The 4,888-nt window shown below is 42.8% G+C and overlaps 1 non-coding gene across 1 annotated transcript; it reads right to left on the reverse strand.

Annotated features, from left to right (window-relative positions):
• Positions 1-4,816: 4,816 nt before the first annotated feature.
• TRNAC-GCA (transfer RNA cysteine (anticodon GCA)) lies at positions 4,817-4,888 on the reverse strand. The gene has a single exon. It is a non-coding gene; the product is annotated as a tRNA-Cys (tRNA).

Here is a 4,888-nt window from a genome sequence, read left to right on the forward strand (position 1 = left end):
ATAATAACCAAAAAACATTATGAAAACTAATGTGCAAAATTTCAAATCCAACAAACCTGTACAGAGAACTTACCATGTGAAAGGCACAATTCTATACACTTAAAAAATACTAAATGTATTTGTTGTCACAAAACTCCACAAACTAGGCTCTATTATTCTGCTCACTTCTATTATCATGCCCATTTTATATATGACAAAACTAAGACTGAGAGAGTTAAACCTGTTTGCCAAGGTCACTCAGTTACGATCTAGAATCTGAACCCACCCATCATGTTTTAAGAGTACAAGGACTTTATGATTACGTTATGTGGAAATTTAGCAAGTAGTTTAAAAACACTACAACTTACCAAAGTTGACACAGGAAGAAACAGAAAAGATGACTAGTCCTCTAAGTCTTAAATAGTTATTTTATTAAAACAGTTATTTGAAACTCCGCCTCCCCAAAATTCAGATAAGGGTTTTACTGGTGAGTTTTATCATATACTGAATGAGAAATAACTTTATTTTTACATAAAAATCTTTCCAAGAATAGAAAAAAATGTATATATTCTAAAATTTTTGGGAGACTAGCACAAACTTGATACCAAAACCCAACAAGAACAGTTTAAAAGGTGCTGTGCAAAAAAATTTAATTATTGTCTAACTGAATCCACAAATATATCAAAATGACCAAGGTAGGTTAATATCTGGAATGAAAATCTGTGTTTAATTTTATAAAATACAATAAGTGTAATTCACCATGTTACTAGACTAAAGGAGAAAAATTATACGAATATCTCAGTAGATGCAAAAAAAGGGTGGTTTTGAGAAAACTCTACATTGATCCATGATAAAAGAATTTTTTTTGCAAACTAGAAATAGAAGTAAAATTCCTTAATGTGATAAAGACCATTTACAAAAAATATAGTCCACAACATGTACTTAATGGTGAAATATTGAAAACTTTTCATTTGAAATCAGAATAAAAGAAGATATCCACCATCAACACATTAATTCAACATGATATCTGTGGTCCTAGTCATTATAATAAGGAAAGAAAAGGAGGTGAAATAAAGATTGGAAAGAAGAAATAGAAATTTCAAATTTCTTAGATGTCATGATCATCTGCATAGGAAATCTAAAAGAATCAACAAAATATTAGAATTAATGAGTGCTTAGCAAGACTACCAATATATACCCTCCATTTCCATACCTCCTTTTCCTTGGCAAAATTACAACTTTTAGAATTATATACTAGACATTTCTGCATGTAAACTTTAAAACTCTAAAGTTAGTATCTTCATCTTCTTCCCAGATGACATAAAGACATCTTAATTCTTATCAGTGCTTTCCTAAAATATTATTGTTAGCCAGTATTTTCATTCTATCTTTAAAAAAAGTGTATAAATTAAACATTAACATTCTCTGGACAATGACTTTTAGATCTACTAACATATCTACCAGTTTCATTGTTCAACATCCCTTTTGCATCTCAGAGCTCCCATATGGAATCATTTTACTTTTCTCCAAAGCATGTATTTTAGAATTTTCTTTAGTGAGTGTCTGTTGGCCGTACGCTCTCCAACAGCTTGCGTCTGTTCGCGAGGAATGGTTTGGCTGGGAATAGAATTCTAAGCTGGCTGTTGTCTCCTCTCAACATATTGCTTGTGTTACTGCACTAGCTTCTGGCTTCTTTGGCAATTGTTGAGAAGTCAGCCAGCAGTTCAGCCATTCTTCCTCTGTTGGTGATCTCCGATTTCTCTCTTGCTACCTTCAAAGGACAAAGTCCTCATCTTCAGCCAGGAGAAAGACGTACAGACTGGGTCTCATGGCAGACCTGGGGAGGATCAGAGGAGGGGGACAAATGCATCATTTGAGCAGAGCTGCCTTGCTAGGGTCAGAGGGGTCTCCTCTAACTCTTCACCTGCTACAGAAGCAAGAATCAGCAAGAGGAGAGAAAATTGGAAGTCTCCCACTTCAAGTGACTAAAAGAGTAGGGGGCACCCAGATTTGAACTGGGGACTTCTTGATCTGCAGTCAAATGCTCTACCCCCAAGCTATAACCCCTGCCACGGTAGCCAGGTCCAATTAGCACCTTTGCCTGTGCTGCCACACCCCGAGCTGCCCTAGGTGCCCCTTCAAGATGGGTTTGCTGAGTGGCCTGACCTACTCTACTGCCAACTCACCTCCCTGCCCCAGTAGAAGCAACAGGTTCCTTTCTCCCATAGCTCATAACCTCTGCACTGTCAATCCTGGAAGAGGGCGTAAGCTGGGGAGCAGCCCTGAGGCTGGAACGACCAATAGAGGTTTTCATGCTGAGCGCCTGAAACCCAAAGTCCCCACTGGCCTGGCCAAGCATACAACACCTTGGAGACAGGACACACGTGGACCGGATATGGGTCAGAGGTCTCTGCACAATGCCACACCCTAGGACGCAGGCTGGCTTCTCTCTCGTTGCCCCAGATCTCTACAGAGTCAACCCTTTCACTGTTGGGTGAGATGAACTGTCGGAAGCAGTGACAGTCTCTAAGCTCCCAGTCTGCCTTCCCATGTCCTGCTCTGGGATCTGGTCTCTGTAAACCTCTCTTGTCCTTTGCCAGCTGGCTTCCTGGGTGGTCCTGCCCCCAGGGCTCTGGGGGCCGCTGCTGGGCAAGAGTAGTTGTCCTTCCTGCTCGCTGGGTTCCTGTCCGTCTCACCTGGCGGCGACAGTCCGTCCCAGAGGACTGCCGCCTGCAGATTGGTGCTCACAGGCCAGCTTTGCCGGGTCTCCCCAGGGATACTGGCACTTCCCTAGGGGTAGGGGTCCGGATCTACAGAGATCCTCCCTGGACTTGTGAGACCAGACTTCATCCTCCTCTGACCGTGTCCACAGACCGGGAGTGGGAGAGGCCTCTTGCAGGTCCTCCCTCCCTGATACTTAGGCTTCCCCTTCACCCTTTCAGTTCTCTGATTTCTGATTCAATTTTGTCCCCCTCCCCAAAAAGATGCGTTGAATCCTAGCCTCCCAAACCTCCGAATGTGTCCTTACTCACAGAAGGGCGTCAAAGATGTGGTTAGTTAAGACGAGATCATGGTGGATTCCAGTGGGCCCTTAATCCAGTCGGATGGAGTCCTTATAAGAAGAGGAGAGATACACGGGAGAATGCAGCCACGTGTACACGGAGGCCGAGATTGGTGTGATGTGTCTACAAGCCAAGGAATGCTGAGGATTGTAAGCCACCACCAGATGCTAGGAGGAAGCCAGTTAGGTGCCTCCCTGAGAGTCTGCAGAGGTAGCCCAGTCCTGGATTTCAGTCTTGTAGCCTCCAGAACCGTGAGACAGTAAATGCTTGCTGTTTTAAGCCATCTATTTTGTGGCACTTTGTTACAAGGGCCCAAGGAAACTGACACACAGATTAGCAATTATTATTATTATTTTTTGGAACTTGGGAAAGTTATTTTATTTTTCTGGCCTTGCATGTAAAATAGGGATAAAAAAAGCATCAGCCCCACCAGAGAAAATATTTGTAAATGACACAAACAACAAGGGCTTAATTTCCAAAATACACAGCTTATACACATGAATAACAACAACAACAACAAAACCCAATCAAAAAATGGGCAGAAGACCCAAATAGACATTTCTCCGAAGAAGACATTCAGTTCAGTCACTCAGTTGTGTCTGACTCTGCAACCCCATGAATCGCAGCACGCCAGGCCTCCCTGTCCATCACCAACTCCCGGAGTTCACTCAAACTCATGTCTATCGAGTCTGTGATGCCATCCAGCCATCTCATCCTCTGTCGTCCCATTCTCCTCCTGCCCCCAATCCCTCCCAGCATCAGGGTCTTTTCCAATGAGTCAACTCTTTGCGTGCGGTGGCCAAAGTATTGGAGTTTCAGCTTTAGCATCATTCCTTCCAATGAACACCCAGGACAGATCTCCTTTAGGATGGACTGGTTGGATCTCCTTGCAGTCCAAGGGACTCGCAAGAGTCTTCTCCAACACCACAGTTCAAAAGCATCCATTCTTCAGCGCTCAGCTTTCTTCATAGTCCAACTCTCACATCCATACATGACTACTGGAAAAACCATAGCCTTGACTAGATGGACCTTTGTTGGCAAATTAATGTGTCTGCTTTTTATTTTTTTTATTTATTTTAAAAAATTTTTATTTTTACTTTAATTTACTTTACAATACTGTATTGGTTTTGCCATACACTGACATGAATCCACCACAGATGTACAAGAGTTCCCAATCCTGAACCCCCTCCCACCTCCCACCCCATATCATCTCTCTGGATCATCCCTGTGCACCAGCCCCAAGCATCCTGTATCCTGTATCGAACTCTGCCAATTATACAGAGTGAAGTAAGCCAGAAAGAAAAACACCAATACAGTATACTAACACATATATATGGAATTTAGACAGATGGTAATGATAATCCTGTATGCGAGACAGCAAAAGAGACACAGATGTATAGAACGGACTTTTGGACTCTGAGGGAGAGGGAGAGGGTGGGATGATTTGGGAGAATGGCATTGAAACATGTATACTATCATGTAAGAAACGAATCGCCAGTCTAGCAATTATTTATATTAAATTCTGTTAAAATGACCAGTGCGGTTTTTGTCTCTGGACTGGACCCTGGATAATACAGAATCTGAAACCAATAGGGCCCCAGGAAACTGGGGATGGGTTTGGTCTTGTCCTTGATCTTCAACGTAGTGCTGAGTGTCTGACTGGAGCCTGAATCCAAGGGTGGCCATCTAGGTGCTCCAGCCAGGCTCTCCTTTGAGAGTGGTCTCTAAGACTCCATAATGTCAATTCAGCACAAGGAGGAAAAGAAAACTCTCAAAGGGGGCACCCGGACTTGAACCAGGGACCTCTTGATCTGCAGTCAAATGCTCTACCACTGAGCTATACCCCC

This window comes from Budorcas taxicolor, chromosome 4 (assembly GCF_023091745.1).
Source record: "Budorcas taxicolor isolate Tak-1 chromosome 4, Takin1.1, whole genome shotgun sequence".
Classification (NCBI taxonomy): Eukaryota; Metazoa; Chordata; class Mammalia; order Artiodactyla; family Bovidae; genus Budorcas; species Budorcas taxicolor.